Below are 21,473 nucleotides of genomic sequence, written 5' to 3'. Positions count from 1 at the left end.
ACCGTAAATAACTTCGAGATTAATATGTAAGTTTACTTTGCTAATCGATGTTCCTGTAATTCAGATTTAAATTTATTTGCGAGACCCCCGTCACTATTTATATTCACTCAAAGAAAGGGATTCTCCGTTACTGGCAAAATCCAAGGACGTATTGTGTTAGTTATACGTCCTTGGAAAATCTTATCTGATTCAGGATCAATTTATCGGTTACACTCCCCTATCACCAGTGATTCTTTGTGAACTGCATTCTGAAAAATGTATACTGTTGACTATCAATTTGCTGATTAGTTACAGATGTCGACTCGGACTACTGCAAAAGACAATAATTCAGTTCACTGATTTAGATTGAATAGTGGTTCGGTAAATCCCCTCTTCCCCAAGGTTACATCTTTTGGTAGTCCCAGAGACATATATACACATATGTGTATTAAGTTTTACCCTTGTCCGTCTGTACGTACATACGTCCGTACGTCTCAAAATTGGTTTCCGTTCTCTAACTTGAGTTTGCCTCAACCAAATGTTAAAGTAAACTTATACACAATGCTTATTACCACAAAAAACAGATCAAGTTTGAATTTTGGTGGTGTCACTTTAACCGTTCTAAAGTTATGCCCCTTTATAAATGGAAAAATTTCAAAATTTTTAGTTTCCGTTCTCTAACTTAAGTTTGCATCAACCAAATGTTATAAAACTTATACACAATGCTTATTACCACAAAACACAGATCAAGTTTGAATTTTGGTGGCGTCACTTTAACTGTTCTAGAGTTATGCCCCTTTATAAATGGAAAAATTGCAAAATTTTTATTTTCTTCTAAATATCGAGTAATTTTTAAAATTGTAATTATCTTCCTTTGTCCATTATTATAGTTGAATCAACTACAATCAATGCTTTATACAATGCAATGTTTAATTTTGACTTCCACTGATAAAACACAGATCAAGTTGAATTTGGGTAGTGTCACTTTAACCATTATTGAGTTATGCCCCTTTATAAATTGAAAGATTGCAAATTTTTAGTTTCCATTCTGTAACTTAAGTTTGCCCAAACCAAACATTATGAAACCTATACCCAATATTCATTACCACAAAACTAAGATCAAGTACAAATTTTTTGTTTCCGTTTTCTAACTTTAGTTTGCCTCAACCAAATGTTATGAAACTTATACACAATGCTTATTACTACATAATACAGATTAAGTACGAAATTTGGTGGCGACACTTTTATCATTCTTGAGTAATGTCCCTTTATAAACATAAAAATTGCTGAATTTTTCGTTTCCGTTCTCTAACTTTAGTTTGTCTCAACCAATTGTTATAAAACTATACACAACCGTTCTAGAGTTATGCGTGTTTACAAATAGAAAAATTGCTGAATTTTTAGTTTCTGTTCTCTACTTAAGTTAGCCTCAACCAAATGTTATGAGACTTACACACAATGCTTATTACCACAAAACTCAGATCAAGTTCAAATTTGGGTAGCGTCACTTTTACCGTTCTTCAGTTATGTCCCTTTATATTTTTCTATCTATCTATCTTCATATTTCCGCACTCAGTCACAACTTTGACTATTACGTGCCCAGAAAAAAGTTAAAATAGCTTTGCAAGACGTCATAATTATTTGGACTAATCTTTTGGCAAATATGGTCGTACCACAGGGGTTTGTTACAATTTGCCGGCTTTTCTATCCTTACAAAACCCTGAAAAACTTACCAGGCCAGGTGATAAAAAATCTGTCTCCCCTTTTTATCCCACCAGAAAATCAAAAGGTTGTCTCCTTACACCTACATGACAAAAACATATACAAATATGGTATCATTGCCAATGTGACGGCTCTTCAACAGAAACTAAAAACGTAGAAGTTAACAACTATATAGGTCACTGTACAGATTTCAACAATGGGCTAAAAAGCCAAACTGCGTTATAAGCTACAAAAGGCTAAAATAGATAGGCAATATCTGACAAGGGTAGAAATGTTCAGAATGTTGAAAAAAAAATCTACTGTCCATTTGCATCAAAACTGGCAGCTGACTCATAGGAGTTGTTGCCTTAAATACAGATTTTAACCATTTTTTTTTTCTTCATATTTCTTGAATTTGCCTTTTTATCTCGAAAACTGTAATAATTAAAGAGAAACTTAAATCTTATTAAAAAGTTATTGCTTTTCAATGATGATTTTGATCCAGTTTTTGCAAAAACTTGGAAACTTTAAATCTTGGGTAAACTCCTTATATTATACTGCCTGTTCTCGTGGTAGCGTGTTCACCTCACGTGCAGAAGGTTGTTTATTTTGAACCCAACCGGATAAAACCAAAGACTTTAAAGTTGGTATTTGCTGCTTCTCCCCTAAGCACGCAGTATTATTAAGGAGTAAGAGCAAATACTGGTTTGTTCAGAGTCAGAATAATGTGTCAAGGTAAGGTGACATGTCTCTCTGAGGACTAGTGTAAGAGATAAATTGTCTGGTCAGACAAATATAACTAGTATAAAGAGTCCATGGATACAGAATTTACTAGTATATTTAGTCCGATGTCAGTAATTTATGTCCCCAGACTAATTTTCCTAGTCCATGACATCACTATTCCTAGGTAAAAATGTCCAGTTTTTCTAATACTGTATGCAACATGTCAAGTATATTTGGTGTATGAAAATTTTTAAGGATGTACATGTTAGTCTGGCATGTTTTATTCGACCTTGACCTCATTTTTATGGTTCATTGCTCAGTGTTATTTTTTGTTTTTTTGGTCAGTTTTTCTATTTTCTTATTTTCAAATTAGCAATAGGTCAACTATATTTGGTGTATGGAATGATTGTAAGGTGCATATGTCTGACTGAGAAGTTTCATCTTACCTTGACTTTATTTTCATAGTACATTGGACAATGTTTAGTTTTTGTGGTTTTTTTCGGATACTGTAAGCAATTACACGAATAAGGCCCCTATATTTGGTGAATGGAATGATTGTGAGATGCACATGTCTGTCTGGCATGTTTTATATGACCTTGACCTCATTTTCATGGTTCATTGGTTAATGAAAAGTTTGCATTGTTTTGTCAGTTTATCATATGCTTTTAGCAACAGGTAAATTATATTTGGCGGATGTAACGATTGTAAGGTGTGCATGTCTGTCTGGCAGATTCATATAACCATGATCTCATTTTATGGTTTTTTGGTCAATGCTAAGTTTTCTTGTTTTTTTATACGACCGCAAAAAATTTTTGCGGTCATATATTGGTATGACGTTGGCGTTGTCGTCATCCGAAGACACATTGGTTTTCGCACTCTAACTTTAGTTTAAGTGAATGGATCTCTATGAAATTTTACCATAAGGATTGATTTTGGGGGTTATGGTACCAACAGTTAAGGAATTAGGGGCCAAAAAGGGGCCAAAAATAAGCATTTTTGTAACTTCCAGACATAACTTGTGTGTTAGTGTATGGGTCTCTCTGACATTGTACCACAAGGTTCCATATCACAAAGGGAAGGCTGGTATTGAGTTTGGGGGTAATTGCCTCAAAATTTTAGGAATTAGGGGCCAAAAAAGGGGCAAAAAACAAGCATTTCTTCTAGATTCATGACAATAACTTGTGTGTAAGTGTATGGATCTTTCTGAAATTGTACTACAAGGTTCCATATCACAAAGGGAAAGCTGGTATTGAGTTTGGGGGTAATTGCCCAAAACGTTTAGGAATAAGGGGCCAAAAAGGGACCAAAAATAAGCATTTTTCTAGTTTCCAGACAATAACTTGTGTTCAAGTGTAAGGATCTCTCTGAAATTGTACTGCAAGGTACCATACCACAAAGGGAAGGCTGGGATTGATTTTGGGGGCAATTGTCGTAAAATTTTAGGAATTAGGGGCCAAAAAAGGGGCAAAAAACAAGAATTTTTCTAGTTTCATGACAATAACTTGTGTGTAAGTGTATGGATCTTTCTGAAATTGTACTACAAGGTTCCATATCACAAAGGGAAATCTGGAATTGAGTTTGGGGGTAATTGCCCAAAATGTTAAGTAAAAAGGGGCCAAAAATAAGCATTTTTCTAGTTTCCAGACAATAACTTGTGTTCAAGTGTATGGATCTCTCTGAAATTGTACTGCAAGGTACCATACCACAAAGGGAAGGCTGGGATTGAGTTTGGGGTGATGAATCATAAGGGGGTTCAAAAAATTTGGGGGGGGGATTTTTTTCCCCCTTTTTTTCCTTTTTTTTTCCTTTTTTTTTTCTTTAAAATTTTCAATTTTCAATTGGTTATTTCTGATTTATATATAAAAGCAAATAATAATGATATGGTTTGAATAGGTAAATTAAAATTTTTAAAGTTCTTAGACCACATTCATTCTGTGTCAGAAACCTATGCTGTGTCAAATATTTAATCACAATCCAAATTCAGTGCTGTATCAAGCTTGAATGTTGTGTCCATACTTGCCCCAACTGTTCAGGGTTAGACCTCTGCAGTCGTATCAAGCTGCGCCCAGCGGAGCATTTTATTCATTTTATCAGATATTATAAGCATCTGTCTACTTGTTGGTGTATGGAATGACTGCAAGGTGTCATATAAAAATAAGAAGATGTCTGTCTGCCAAGTTTAATATTACTGTGACCTCATTTTCATAGAATATTGATAATATCAAGCAAAAATGATGAGCAAGACAAGATACAAATGATCCAAAATTGTCAGTTGCCTACTCATTATGTAATAGTAGTTATTGTCATTAAATGATAATGTTTACCCTTTTATGTGTAGGGCAAGAACATTAAAGATAAAGGGAAACTATAAACAAAAGAAATTATCAACAAAAATAGATTTACAGACGTCAACAAAGCCTAAATGGTAAGTCCACTTCTATAAAAGTTATTGCCCTTGAATAATGATTATTATGAAAATAAGATGTGGTATGATAAATGAGAAAACTATCCACCAGAGTTCAATTAAGTGGATGTAAGCAATGCAATTACTTATTAGAGGCTAATGATGACCTGTAAATAATGACAGGAAAAATATGGCAGGGTTGATATAAAAATAAGAAGCGGTACGATTGCCAATGAGACTTTTCTCCAATAGAGATCAAATGACATTAAATTTAACAAAATTAGTTCACTGTACAGCCTTCGACAATGAGCAAACCCTATACTGCATAGTAATCCATAAAAGGCCATGAAATAACAAATGTAAAACAATTCAATAAGGGCATGGCGTCATTTAAAAAGGGCATGGTGTCTATCCATGCTAAACATGCTTGGGTGAAACACCACAAAGGTGAAAGCTAAGTGCCTTATTTTTGCACAAAACAATAAACAAAAAACAAATATGATATATAGCAACAATTGGCAACCACTGAATAATAGACCCCTGACTTGGGACAGACACTTACAAAATGTGGCATGGTTTAACATGTTTGCTGGCGCCAAATCCTCCTCTAATTAAGGACAGTGGTGTAAGTGTCAGTTCAATAAAAAAACTATAAAATCAGTTGAAAAGGTTTTTTTTCTGCTCTTGGGTCAGGTTATTTTGATACATTCCCGTTTTCATTCTCAATTTTATTAACTCATTAGAATGCAACAAAGCAGAAAAACAGCTACCAAAAACACAGACCGGATGTGGCTGGAAATTTATTCTTTCCCTTTAACAAAAAAGACTCAACATACAGATCTATTAGTACTCACAGTTACTGACCGCTAATTCAAAGCAAATATCAACTAATAAAATAAACATTTAGTGAGCACCCAACCCACCCCTAACCTTGGACAGTGGTTTTAATAACAGCACAACATTTGAACAAACTGTAAACATTTGTTGCAATTGGCTTAACTCAAAAGACTGCAACAAGGCACAAAAAACAGCTAATATGAAAACCATAGACACAAAGCACTGAAAGAAGAGTTCTTACAATTTTAAATATTCAAATGAAATTTTTATCAAAATGAACATAAACATGATAAAATAGCCATTTTATTGCTGTATTTCTCTTCATTTATAATTTTTGAGTTTTGTGTATTTGTAGGTCAGACATCTTGGTTTTCATGATCATCATTCAACAGGTCAATACTGAACAGCAAACTTAAAGTTGATATTTTTCTACATAGTGTGACTTTTTTATTAATTTGAAATGGAATGTGTTTTTTTCCTACATAAGAAAAAGGAAATTTCAACATAATGACTATAAATAAAAAGGAGTCATATCATCATGATCATAGATGCTCAAGAACTTAATCATGTAAATGCAACAACGTAATTATCAATTGAAAGAAGGGAGGAATGAAAAAATATATTAGTATTTGGTTGTCCAAATGAACTTGCTTTGTCCACTCATTTAAATCGCTCCACCCAATAAAGATGTACGGAGGAAGATTTTTGAAGAACAGATTGCAAAAATGTTTTATCTAAGAATTGTAGGAATATTCTAGTGGATGAAATAATTTATTTACTTGACTCTTATATAGTGGACTGAATAATTGTTCATAGCAAGCTGAAACAAGAAAACTAAAACTTAACAGGAAAAGTGTTTATTTTATAAATTTACAAATATAAATGTAATATTATGAACACCACAAAGGAATAAGATTCAAATCGTTTGCATATTCATGTATTGCAATGAAACTATAACAAAGACAACTTTACCTCATGAAAAGAGTAAACTATTAACTGTGCTTTGTCAATTTATTCAGTCAGAATATGAAATATTTTTTTCAGTTCTATTTTTCATAATAAAACAAAGAAGACAAAGATTTCAAATCAATATTTTTTTCTTTTATTAAGACGTCATCATTTTATTTCAGTTAAAGGATTTTATTTTTTGACTTTAAATATTATTATATTTCCAAAATAATAATAATCTTTATTGTCATATAAACAAATTAAAAACATGTTTGTGACAAAATGGAAAAAAACCAAAATACACTCACATATATATTATTAACTTTTTACTACCAAACAGAATTCATTTTAACATATGCATTACTGTATATTTATAATTTGAATTCCATAGGATTTTATTTTGTCCCATGGGATATTAAAAATCCCATGGGATATTAAAAATCCCATGGGATAATTATAGTCCCATGGGACAACAAATATCCCATGGGACTACAATTATCCCATGGGACCCAAAAAAATCCTATGGGATTTAACCAAAATCCCATGGGATAATGGTCAATCCCATGGGATTTGCCTTATCCCATGGGATATTGAAAATCCCATGTTTTTCTAAATCAAATTACAAAATATATATAATAAAAACAGCAGAAAAGCAATGAAATTATTGAATCCCATGTAATTCCGCACATTTTGGTTATTTACACGACACTGTAGGTCTAAGGAGAGGCGGCGGCGGATTTGCAAATGAGTGTTTTGCAAATTAAAAGTGTCCAGTGTTAGTCCATTGTTGCCTACAGCTATAAAATGCTATCAGCTGATTATAGACTTTCTATCAAAATCGTAACGAGTTCAAAGTGAATTCCGAATATGGTCTGATCAGGTAAAGTCCGAGAAACCCGAAGTAGAGGCTCTCAAGAGCCTGTGTCGCTCACCTGTATCTACTGTGGTTTTGGAACTCATGTAAAATACGGTTAACATCATATAGATACCCTAATAATGATTGATGCCACGTTTGGTTTAATTTGGCCCAGTAGTTAAATTAAAAGCAGAAGATTTTTTAACTTGGCCCAGTAATTTCAGGAGATGATTTTTGTAAAAGATTACAAAAATTTACAAAAAAGTGTGAAAAATTGACTTTAAAGGGCAATAACTCTGTAAGGGTCAATTTGACAATTTTGGTAATGTTGACTTATTTGTACAATGTAGATCTTACTTTGCTGAACATTTTTGCTGTTTACAGTTTATCTCTATCTATTATTATATTCAAGATAATAACCAAAAACTGCAAAATTTGCTTAAAATTACCAATTCAGGGGCAGCAACCCAACCACGAGTTGTCTGATTCGTCTGAAAATTTCAGGGCAGATAGATCTTGACCTTTATGAACATTTTTTCCTCATGTCAGATTTGCTCTAAATACTTTGGTTTCAGAGATATTAGCCAAAAACTGCATTTTACCCCCATGTTCTATTTTTAGCCATGGCCGCCATCTTGGTTGGTGGGCAGTCACCAGATACATTTTTCGCCATCTTGGTTGGTGGGCAGTCACCAGATACATTTTTCGCCATCTTGGTTGGTGAGCAGTCACCAGATACATTTTTTAAACTAGATACCCTAAGGATGATTTAGGCCAAGTTTGCTTTAACTTGGCCAAGTAATTTCAGAGAAGATATTTGTAAAAGATTACACAAATGTACGAAAAATTGTGAAAATTTGACTTCGAATGGTTATGTTTGTTTTGCCAAAATGAATTTTAATCGCCACAATTTTATTTTTTTTTTCGCAAGCCAGCGGAAACCCTGCGGCCATCTGGTTGCTGTAAGAAACACTGACGATGATGAAGATGACGATGTATAAGCTTTTATTTGTGATAGTTCCTTATATATTATTGGTATTGTTGATTGGAAAGTTAGCTGTAGTCCATAATAATATTCTATAGTGTATTCTGAATTGCCAACAATGTATATGTAATATGTTTAGAAATTGTGAGCAAATATGTTTTTTTTCTAGTGGCGAAAGATGTAGGTTTAGAGAAGGAAAAAAAACAAGATAGCACTCGTATAAATGTCTAGCCTGCTTTAATTTACTGACCATGACTGAATTTATATAGAAAGTCTTATAGAAAAAGGCTTTACAACAAGTATCACATACATCAACATTATCAATGATCTATGTAAATGAGGTCAAGGTCAGATGAACTCTGTCACAAAGACAATTACACCTTGCTATCATTTACTATAACAGACCAAACTTGGTCCAGTTGTCAATTTTATTACAAAATTTCCTCTTTAGTCCACTTTTTTTTATCTTGACAATTTCTTTATAAAAGAGAGGCGAAAGATACCAAATAGATATTCAAACTCATAAGTCAAAGATAAACTGACAATGCCATGGCAAAATAAGAAAAAGACAAAACGCCCACCTAATTTCTAAGGTGTCGGTTCAGATTTGGCCATATTGGAGCTTCACAGTATCCAATATACAGAATAGATTCTGTATTTTATAAAGCAAACCACATTATGACCTTGCCTAACTAGTAGAAAATAGTTTGACGAAAATCTGTATAAATAATTCCCTGTATAACGTTATTAGAATTATTCATATATGTTTAAATATATATGTAATTATAATTCTGCATAGTCTGTATTTACGTATGCACAGAATGTTACGGGGGTACATCATAATTCCGTATATACAAGTCTATCCAAACGGAAATAGTTAGATGTACATGTATATTCGTTTTTTGAATTCTTTTAATATTCACACGATTTCTGTATATACGAAAAGGCACGAAATTGAAAAATAGACCTCTATACACAAATTTAAATTAGGTACAATGTATATGAAAAGTATTCGAACACGTATATAGATCTATATAATATATATGGAATTATTTCTGTACATGATATGTAATGACATATACGTTATAATACAGACAGACATATTTTCTTTTACCCTGATACCGCGCATTGATTATTTCTAAGTGACGGACTAATGGGTTGTCGGATTATTGGGCTGTCAGATCAATGGGTTTTCGGACTAATGGGTTGTCGGACCAATTGGCTGTCGGAACAATGGGCCGTCGGACCTCTGAGCTGTCGGACTAATGGGCCGTCGGACCACTGAGTTGTCGGACTAATGGGCCGTCGGACCACTGAGCTGTCGGACTAATGGGCCGTCGGACCACTGAGCTGTCGGACTAATGGGCCGTCGGACCACTGAGCTGTCGGACTAATGGGCCGTCGGACCACTGAGCTGTCGGACTAATGGGCCGTCGGACCACTGAGCTGTCGGACTAATGGGCCGTCGGACCACTGAGCTGTCGGACTAATGGGCCGTCGGACCACTGAGCTGTCGGACTAATGGGCCGTCGGACCACTGAGCTGTCGGACTAATGGGCCGTCGGACCACTGAGCTGTCGGACTAATGGGCCGTCGGACCACTGAGCTGTCGGACTAATTGGCTGTCGGAATAATGGAGTGTAACCAGACAAACAACAGTAAACAAAACGCAACATAGAAAACTAAAGACTGAGCAACAAGAACCCCACCAAAACTTTGGGGGATCTCAGGTGCTTCAATAGGGTAAGCAGATCCTGCTCCACTAGTGGCACCCGTCCTGTTGCTCATGTAAGAACAAACCCTGTGACAAGTATAATAAGGTAGAGTTACTCTACATGATTGTCTGATTTTTATCGGCAGCATTACATTGCTATTAACATGATTAGATATAAAGATGATCGCCTTCTATCCACAAGGGATTGGTCTTTTGCAAATCTGTTTCTATAGTAAAATAACTGTTTGCCATACAAATGATGAGAACAACTTTATTTCTCTAATGCATTGGAACACTAAATTGTTGTTCTATTTCGACTTCAACAGTCATTTCTGAAAATAAAAATAAAATAATTCACAAATCCAAAGATAAAATATGCAGCTGTTTGACATTTTACTTTAAAAAATCAAAGTTTTACAGAAATACCCCTGTTTACTGGACCAGTAGAAAAAGAAGCTATGGTGACTATCATTCAATGGAACCTCCTCTTTACCCGAAATATATTCATATTTGAAAGACATAAAATTGAGTGTTTTATTAGATAATACTTATAAAGTCTGCACATTCACATGACTCATACTTTATAGTCTGGATAAAACCCTTATAAACTTTGAGCGCAACTTCAAACTGTTTGAAGCATATTTACCCGGTAAATCATTTTTAACTGATTTCACATCCTCATCTGTAATAGTTTTAGCCAAAATATCCTTAAGCTCATCTGTATACAGCTTTTGTGGTTTGTTATAGTGGTCTTACCGTTTTAAGAGTTCAGTTAATATGTTACACAACTGATTAAAACGTGTATCTCCAAGTTCAGCTGTCGTTGAGTGTTATAGTTCATTCCTTGTAAGTCTTATGCGCTCAATATCATCTCCAACAGCTATGTTTGTGACCTGAATTTTCTGCCATTTCCCTCCCCATCCATTAGATGGAGCATGTTTTCTTAGTTTGAAGTGCTCCTGGTACAAGTATGTTATATCACAGTCGCTCCTTGGACGTAGATTTGGTATATCTTGTTTTAATAGGTCATATGAAGCATCAGTAAGAATATTCAGCACAATTATTCCCATCTTTGTAAAATTGATCTCTTCTTTGGTAAACTGAAAAAAAGATTAAAGTAAACATTTGATACGTAAAATATGTACAAGGCCAACATAATCGAGAATATGGCTCAAGTAATAACTGATTTGTTTTATTAATTCGATGTTCAGTAAACTTAGTCAACTCCTCAATGCAAAGCAACTTAAAATTTAAACTAAAATTCAAGTGCCCGTATGTTACATCTAAAATTAAATCTGGCTCAATCAAAATGATTATAAAAACATCTAAAACTAAATCTGGCTCAATTAAAATGATTAGAAAAAACATTATGCATGAGAAACATTTCAGCAATATTTTGTCCAGGTACAGTAAAAAGCAAATTTTATTTTGTCCTGGTCCAGTAAAACGCAAATTTTATTTTGTCCTGGTCCAGTAAAAAGCAAATTTTATTTTGTCCTGGTCCAGTAAAACGAAAATTTTATTTTGTCCTGGTCCAGTAAAAAGCAACTTTAATTTTGTCCTGGTCCAGTAAAACGCAAATTTTATTTTGTCCTGGTCCAGTAAAAAACAAATTTTATTTTGTCCTGGTCCAGTAAAAAGCAAATTTTATTTTGTCCCGGTCCAGTAAAACGCAAATTTTATTTTGTCCCGGTCCAGTAAAATTTTAAATGATAATATTCCATTTGATTTATGTTTCATATAGGAATATCAAAAATTATTTTTAGAAAATTTTAAATGTATTATTTACCAAATTTTGGTAGCATCTGTCCTTTACATGACAAATGCATGATACAATTTCTCTGTTTGTAACTGAATTTATCAGTTATACCTGATGACGGGTTGGATTATTTAGTCATTGAAAACTGCAGAAAATACTTATTTTCTACATAAGAAAATGCCTGTACCAAGTCAGGAATATGATAGTTGTTATCCATTCGTTTGATGTGATTGAGCTTTTGATTTTGCCATTTGAGCCATTGAATTTTCCTCGGAGTTTGGTATTTTTGTTATTTTACTTTTCACCACGTTTAATCATGGTTTGATGACTTAAAAAGTTTGAACAATATTGAGTTGAATGATTTAAGAAATAATAATAAAAGAAGAATGTGTCTGAAGACACGAATGACCCTGCAAAGGCTTGCAATTTTCCTAGTTAAAAAGGGGCATGCATTTTTTGTACCTCTATAACGGTAAATGATTCACTGCCCAAATTCGAACTCTGTCTGTGTTTTGTGGTTCTTAGCATTGTGTATGAGTTTCATAAAAATTTGCATGAGGCAAAATTGCAACTGTCCAAGTTATTAGGGATAACACCAACTAAGTTCGAACTCTCTCTGTCTACGAGATTTAGTTCTTTGCATTGTATATGAGTTTCATAAAATTTGCATGATGCAAACTTCAGGTAAGAGTGCAGAAACGAAAAAAAAAAAACGCAACTGTCTAAATTATAAAGGGGCTTAACTATAAAACGGTAAGCGACTCATTGTCCAAATTCAAATAATGTCTGGGAGTTCTGGTTCTATGTATTATGTACTAGTTTCATAAAATCTGCACTTAGCAAACTTAAGTTAGAGTGTGGAAACGAAAATAGAACGGATGGAAGGACAGACGGAAGGAAGGACGAAAGAACGGACGGACCGAAGGACAGACGTTCAAGGGAAACACTTAATGTCCCCTTTGCCTACGGTGGGTGCATTACAATATGATATAAGAGATAAATATATAATAGTGTGCATGATGGAATTAAGGGTAACAGTGCATCTATGAAATGGATAAATATTCTTATCGACCCTATGAAAGGATGTTGCTTTACGTCCACAATGAATATACTTGCATCCATTCTATAGAAACTATATATGACCAGTATTCCATCAAAATGTTATGAATATATAATATTCAAAACCAAAATAATTAATATTAAGAATGGATGATTAACGACGAACAGCTGATGACAAACACCAACTCACGGCACATGTCGGTCGCAGCAAGCCCAAGTCTCGTTTTTTTTTTACTACATCAAAGCGAGATGGAAATTGTCATTTAAGGTCAATACCTCTTTAAAAGTCACCTTATTATTCTGGTTATATTTCAACTTTTGTAGATGTTGTATCAGGTAACTTTTGCTGTTGAAAGTTTCTATCATTCTTTTTGAGAGAATTGACAAAAAACAACGAATTTGTGAAAAACCGTCATTTATTGGCAATAACTTTCTGTACATCTTGTATTTACTAATTGTTTTTGCTCTTATTTATTGTAGTTTTCAAGAAAAACATGACAATTAGTCAAAAATAGTTATTTATGGCTAGAACTCCTTATAGGGTCATTAAATGGTCTCAGGTTATAATTGTCATTTTTGAAGATCTTGTATACTGATCATTGTTGTTGTTTACATAATCTGGTTATTTGAAATACTTTTTCAAAGTTTCTAAAATATTTTGAAGGAACACCGTCAAAATCGGAATGTTTTTCCCTACTCTAACATTAAGGCAGATATTACGTACTATGTTTTGGTGGTATTGTTGTCCCCTCAAATAATAAAAAAAAAGGAACTTTTTACGCTAATATATAATAATTATGGGGTAACTTCAACACATAAATTTAAGACATGTGATAATAAATGAGTTATTGAAGTGTTCAAGCTGAATAAACTATCCCTAAGAACTTGACCGACTCAACGGAGGTTTCCATAAGTCATTACGTAAAAAGTACGTTTACGCTGCGTTCTAGAGAGAGAGACATAATGGTTTCCTATTAGTAAATATTTTTTATAAGTGCATCGAAAATCATTTCATTTACTTATCACTGTATATTCGTAAAGATTTACTAAGAAAAAATCACTGCTATAGCCCAATATAGTAAATAGGGAGAAAGAGTCAGAAAACTCCCCAAAACTATGGCAAGCTGTTTTACTATTTATTCCAACTTCAAAATATCTAATAAACTTTATAAGATATCTCATAAAATATATATGATATCTTATATAATATACAAGATATCTCATATAAAAATAAGATATCTTATTAAAACTAATTATATAAGATATCTTATACATTATATGATATATCTAATATATTATTATATAAGATATCTCATATATTATATAAGATATGTCATATATTATATAAGATATCTCATATAATTTATGAAATATCTTACATAGTTTATAAGATATCTCTAATATAATTTATAAGATATCTTTTAAATTATATGAGATATCTTATATAAGATATCTTATAAACTTTATAATATATCTTATAAAGTATATAAGATATGTTATATAAAAAAATATTTATAAGATATCTTATATACTTTAGAAGATATCTTATATACTTTAGAAGATGTCTTATAAAGTATATAAGATATCTTATAAAGTATATAAGATATCTTATAAAGTATATAAGATATCTTATAAAGTATAAGATATATCTTATAAAGTTTATAAGATATCTTATATATTATATATGAGATATCTTGAAGTTCGAAATAAATAATAAAATGGCTTGCCATACAAAACACTGAATATGGCTTGCTCTGCCTCCTAATATTTTTATATAACAGATCGTTCATGGTATATCCCTATTACAAGGAAACTTCTTTTTTTGTTCTTTTTTAAGACTAAATCCACTCAGAATATTCCACTTTTGCAATATTTCAGTGAAAAAGCATGAAATTTTGAAATTGAATTACATACAAGGTCAAATGTGGAAGTACAGATTCCCATTTAGGAGAAATACCACCATTGTTTTCTATTAATCTGTGACGACGCACATTAGTAGACAACCGAAGCCAAGTGATGACTAATGCTCACGTGGCCTTTTAGGCCAGGTGAAAAACAAGAGTGCACACACTGAAATATCTTGCCTACTATACTAACCACTGATTTTATGTTGATAGTCCTACATATAAAGTTTTACTACAAATATCACACCAAGCCGGAAATACATGTAAACCTTTAATACAATCATTCCATACACAGAATACAGATGACCTATTGCTTATAGTATAAAAGAAACAGACCAAACCAAAAATTTTATATTGACCAATGCACCATGAAAATAAAGTGAAGGTCAGATGATACCTGCCAGACAGAAATATACAGCTTACGATCATTCCATGCCTCAAATATAGTTGACCTATTGCTAATAGTATCTAAAAAACAAAGTTAATCAGGAAAACTGAATATTGACCAATGAACCATGAAAATGAAGTGAAGGTCAGCTTATACCTGCCAGACAGACATATACAGCTTTATACAATCATTCCATACACCAAAGATAGTTGACCAATTGCTTAAAATTTAAGAAAAACAGACCAAAACACAAATACTTAAGATAAGCAATGAACCATGAAAATGAGGTCAAGGTCAAATAAAACATGCCAGACTGACATGTACATCGTAAAATATTTCCATACAACAAATATAGTTGACCTATTGCATACAGTATTAGAAAAACAGACCAAAACACAAAAACTTGAGATAAGCAATGAACCATGAAAATGAGGTCAAGGTCAAATAAACCTGCCAGACTGACATGTACATCGTAAAATATTTCCATAAAACAAATATAGTTGACCTACTGCATACAGTATTAGAAAAACAGACCAAAACACAAAAACTAAACATTGAGGAATGAATCGTAAAAATGAGGACAAGGTCAAATAAAACCTGCCAGACTGACAAGTACATCGTAAAATATTTCCTCACAACAAATATAGTTGACCTACATGTTTTCCACCCCATATTAGAAAAACAGACCAAAACATAAAAACTTAAGATAAGCAATGAACCATGAAAATGAGGTCAAGTCAGATAACACCTGCCAGTTGGACATGTACACCTTACAATCATTACATACACCAAATATAGTAGACCTATTGCTTATAGTATCTGAGATATGGACTTGACCACGAAAACTTAACCTTGTTCACTGATCCATGAAATGAGGTCAAGGTCAAGTGAAAACTGTCTTACAGGCATGAGGACCTTGCAAGGTACGCACATACCAAATATAGTTATCTTATTACTCATAATAAGAGAGAAATTAACATTACAAAAAATCTTAACTTTTTTTTCAAGTAGTCACTGAACAATGAAAATGAGGTCAAGAACACTGGACATACGACAGAAAAAACTTCATATCATAAGGCATCTATATACAAAGTATGAAGCATCCAGGTCTTCTACTTTCTGAAATATCAAGAAGTTAGTTAACTCCGCCGTCACCGCTGGATCACTATCCCCATATCGAACTTTCTGCAACAAAAGTTGCAGGCTCGACAAAAATCACGTAAGTCTTTCAAGCAGGTGCTTAAACATAACTAGTGACTCTAAAGAGCCTGAGTCGCTCACCTTGGTCTATGTGAATATTCAACAAAAGACACTCTCCAACATTGTAGACGAGAATAGAATTCACGAAGAAAATCTCTGTTTTGTTGATCTTGGATTGCTGACCATTTAATCTGTCTAGTTTCTCTCTATCTTCTTTAGTATTTGCTCAAAACACAAAAGAGGGTAAAAAATCCTCATTTTAGGGCAATCACTCCGGTAAAGAACCACTAATTCAGGCCCAGTCGGATAGAATATACAAGAAAGTACATCTTTTTTAAACAAAATAGTTCCTACGCATAGCTGTATCTTTGTCAACAGGTGAAATATTTGGGTAGTTTTGGTATCAAATGAAAGCTTGGGGACTTGGGATCACTGTAGAACCCTTGTAAAATATAAAATTATAATAGGAGGGCACATTTGCCCTGTTGTTCAGATAAGAAGTACATGTTTTTGTACTATCAAACTTCCGGTACCTAGTACGCCCTTATATGCAATTAAACGTATGTTGAATTTTCCGGCACTAGTCAGGATAAGGTATAGTTTGGACATGAAATGACTGCCACTTTATTTGAACTTAAGACAAAGTAGCCAATAATGCTTGAAATTGCAGAATTTAACATAGAAAGCAATGGGGCTATGAATTAGTGGTTTTATACCTATTAAGAGTGACAGTCTAATAACTACATCAGCAAAATTTGACTTGTTAGTAGATCTTGCCTTGCTGGTCATTTTTGTGATTTAAAGTGTTTATTTATCTATTAAAACTTTTATCATATAAGGCAATTGCAATACGCAAATAAAAAAGGTAACTATTGGTAGAGCTCAGCATATTTAACATTTTTGTCATACCAGATTTTCTATTTTTATAACGGGGCCATGTGAGCTAAATATGAGGAAAAGCAATGGACATATGTCAGCTGGAAACTTCAGAACATGATGCATCTGTATACAGAGAAGAAGTATCCAGTTTTTTTTCCTACTGAAATATAAAACTTTATACATAGAGCAAAAGCTCTATGCATCAATTTTGACAACAAAATAAAAATATTGATTACCTACATGTATAAAATTAATTCTTAAAATATCTAATCCATTCTTCTGTGCTTAATTTCAATTACCGTAAATAATAAAATTAGACATTTAGAAAAAAAACCTCAACCCCGTCACATATAAATTTTCAACTCATCAGTGAACGTCTTCATAGGTCTCTGTCTGTTGATACTTAGGTATTGGTTTTAGATAGACATACAATGTGGATGCTATTTTAATGTATCATACTGGACACTTCACATATTATGATTATTGTGACGCTATGTGTGTCGGTTTCCTTTATATTTATTCAGCATCTCATTTTTTAACTATTTTTCATTTTTGACAACTAAGTAAGGCATGAAAAGAAATTTAGTGTTTATAATACATAGTTTCGAAAACATTATTGTGATAGTATATACCTCTCTCAAACTGCGTTCACTTGGTGGCTCTTCAGAAACATTTAAATGATATCTCTTACCAGCTTTCACACGGACAAGCACCTGTAATTAACAAATCCGATTTAATCATATGGAACGCCATAGCTGTCTTCCGTTGTTCATATTTAGTATATGCTGTGATCATTTAATTATTTTCAGCGGTTTTTTCTCGATTATGAGTGCCCTTTTCATTATGTTCAGTAGTATAACAATTATGTTGAGCAGTAACATCATAATGATCAGTAGAATAATCATTATATTGTGCAGATCTGGTATTATATTCAGCACTTTAATCAATATACTTAGCAGTTTTGGCTTTATGTTCAGTAGGTAAATTATTCTATTGAGTAGATTTGTCTTTATATTCAGTACTTTTGAAAATATCTTCTGTCAACATATTTTTATATTATGTAGATTTCTCATTATGTTGACTACAGAAACCGAAATATTCAGTGGTCAAACACACTTTATAATCAGTACTGTTATCATTATGTTGAGTGAAATAAATATTATGTTCTGTAGACTGATCATTATGTTCTGTAAAATAAATATTATGTTCAGTACAAACAACTTTATGATCAGTGGTCAAAATGTTTTATGTTCGGTTCAATAAATATTATACTAAGTGGTTAATCGATTATATTCAGTGCTTTTTTCATCATGTGGTGGTGGAACTATACATTAAAATTATCCAAGACTTCGGGTAAGTAAAACCGAAATATTCCGAGTTGAAACGAAGTCGGGCAATTTTGTTGGCATATTTTTCCAAAGTGTTGTTGATGTTTTGGTTTTTAAAATGGATGAAATTCTCCAAAGAGCTGGTTTGAATAATTTGAAGCAGAATTTTGAAAGAGAAAATATCATAACTCCGGACATTATTTCTAAACTGTCTCAGAAAGATTTCCTTGAACTAGGTCTCAGTAGCCGTGCTAAGATGATGGAGTTGAGAATCATGTGCTGCCATTACAGTGACATTGTATTGGAACATAATGACAAATTTATCATTCCGAAGGAGACACTGGAATCTTTGTTAGAGATAAACTTTAAGATCAAAGACATAAGTGGAATGTTCAATTTATCGGAAAGCACGCTCTACCGACACATGAGAGCTTACAATTTGAGCAAACAGAACTTTTCCTTAGTTTCCGATCATGACTTAGATACGACAGTACTGAGTATAACCAAAGAATTCACCAATTGTGGAGAGGTTCTCTTGATGCAGCTTTTGTCGCAACGGAGTTTAAAGTTAATTGAATAGCTATTTTGATATTGTTATGCAAACTATACATTAAAATTATCCAAGTGATTATTAAAATAATACATAGTTTAAGGTAGATCGAGTCATTACACTCCCAAGACATTGCAAAAAAAAACTAAAATGAATGGAAAACCCCTTCTGCGGAACCAGGGACTATATAGAAGTCCCTGGTAGAACCAATAAAACACAGTACAGAGACAAAATGGCGACCACCTAAAATAAGCTCATCCATAGCAATAAATTAATAATAATGAAAGCAGATTTGGAGACTTTTTGTGTGTAAACCATGACCTCTCGCTGACAGACTGAAAAAGGTCTAAAGTATTAAAGTGGATGTGATGATTATAGCTAAGGCCAAACAAAAAGTATGTGCATTTACTGTACCCCTACCTACTCTAATTTTTATCCCCTACCCTAAAGTTTTTTTACCATTTTTGATTAAGCACCGTTAAAGTCACAATGTTGCTTCCATAGACTCAATGTAAAAAAATAAATAAAATTTTTTAAAAAAACCTATACCTACCTACCCTATTTTTTTCAGCATGTGACAGTAAACACACATACTTTTTTGTTTGGCTTTAAGTGATTTGCATATAATAATATTTGAAGTGCACACACGAGTCCACACGGAACCAGGGACTATATGTTGTGTATTATGAAGCAAAGGATGGTATATGAGTATTACTTGTTTAACAATTAGCCGTAATGTAAATTGTTAATTAACCGGTGGCGGATCCAGGATTTTGGAAAGGGGGCGAAATTTTTAAAGATTGCCGAGCGGAGCGAGGCGAAAATTTTTTTGGACCTTTTTAGAGATAAAAAGTATTTTAAAAACATAAAATAAGTGTAATATGCACTTTTTAAAAACGGTTTCTGGCATTGGGCATTTATATTTTGTAGTTGCTGTAAAGTGTAAGGCTTGGACATTTTCGATGCTGTATTCTCTCTATTGATGTCTATCATAAAATGATAGTATGGATCCATAGCTGTGAACTGATAAATGTGATGTGGGACTTGTCAGTAAAAAATAGTCATGGAAAATTCTCGCCGTTTTGTTGTAGGTTAAGTTATCATAACCTGACAGATTTCTTGTTGTAAACAAAAGACAAACATGCAATTTTAAGTCAAATATTTGGTTGATATGTTTCACCCAACAGAATTAAGACAAGTGAGGGGTTCCAAATCAACCAAAGTCTACGAATGAGTCTGAAATGACAACGAATTTATGAATGACGGTCGACAAATAGAGACATGAAGGCCACACCCAGCAGACAGGTTGCAGTCTGGTCTTGAAAAAAGTATTTAATATGTCAGTTCGGCGAAACAGACATTCCGTTCGGACATGCAAACCCCTGCCCCAAAAAAATATTCCCGTTTTTATTCATCATGTTTATTTAATGCTGAATAATACTGTCAGAAATTTTCGTGTCTAGTAGCAAAAACAATGTACAAGAAGATTATTGTTTTCAATCCGGATACACCCAGAATTTTTGTTTAAGGCAAAAATCAGAGTCAACCTTAGACTTTACATATATCTAGAGCTTATACTGACTGGGGATCATTATTCATCTATGTTATTTTAAAAAGGCTGGGGTGTTTGGGGTTAAACATGTTTTCGTAGATAAATAATATTGCTGTGGAACTTTTTTTCATGAGAGTATAATAGTCTATAGAGTATTACTTTCTGTTTGATGGAATAGTGAAATAGAAGTCAATATGTTCTTGCTCAATCTTTTGTCGCTTTGAAGGTGTCATGATTGTCATCTTTAGCCTATGTGTTACTGTAATTTGAATTTCAAAATGACTGAGAGACGGTTTTTTGACGTACTGGTCAACTCCACCATAGCGAATCACATGACTTTGACAATCAGTAAATTCCAGCGAAAATATCTTTATAAGTAAAGGATGATCGCATAAAAATTAGACCCTAGAGTACAAGGGAAATGGCAAAGTTCACGAAGTCTAGTCTGATATATCGATAACAAAAAAAAAGCCCGAGCAAAAGGGGGCGTACGCCCTCGACGCCCCCCTCTGGATCCGCCACTGATTAAATTACCCAATGATGAATTAGACAACACATAATATGCATAAAAACTTATACCAGACCTCAACTTTGACAAAACATAATAAAACAATGCTAGCGGTTTTATAATTTCTTTAATCACACGAATTTTTTCTCCTCTGCTGTCTAATTTACCTATTTATAAGGAAGGGATAGAAGTGAGACCG

General features: G+C 33.2%; 2 long non-coding RNA genes across 7 annotated transcripts; one reads left to right on the top strand and one right to left on the bottom strand.

Annotated features, from left to right (window-relative positions):
• The first annotated feature begins 4,511 nt into the window (after window positions 1–4,511).
• Window positions 4,512–6,724, top strand: LOC127731858 (uncharacterized). The gene is made up of 2 exons (XR_007995851.1): window positions 4,512–4,828; window positions 6,000–6,724. It is a non-coding gene; the product is annotated as an uncharacterized LOC127731858 (long non-coding RNA).
• A 1,712-nt stretch (window positions 6,725–8,436) lies between these two features.
• Window positions 8,437–18,060, bottom strand: LOC127731854 (uncharacterized). Of its 6 annotated transcripts, none has more exons than XR_007995843.1 (4): window positions 17,969–18,060; window positions 10,794–11,247; window positions 9,745–10,479; window positions 8,437–9,680 (listed from the first exon to the last, which is right to left on the bottom strand). It is a non-coding gene; the product is annotated as an uncharacterized LOC127731854 (long non-coding RNA). The 6 variants fall into 6 exon arrangements; XR_007995842.1 differs by having other exon boundaries at window positions 9,777–10,479; XR_007995841.1 differs by having other exon boundaries at window positions 9,809–10,479.
• Window positions 18,061–21,473: the final 3,413 nt, after the last annotated feature.

Source organism: Mytilus californianus, unplaced genomic scaffold, assembly GCF_021869535.1.
Source record: "Mytilus californianus isolate M0D057914Y unplaced genomic scaffold, xbMytCali1.0.p SCAF_21, whole genome shotgun sequence".
Classification (NCBI taxonomy): Eukaryota; Metazoa; Mollusca; class Bivalvia; order Mytilida; family Mytilidae; genus Mytilus; species Mytilus californianus.
The sequence above is the reverse complement of the archived record's forward strand: the minus strand, read 5'-3'. Positions and strand labels throughout refer to the sequence as shown.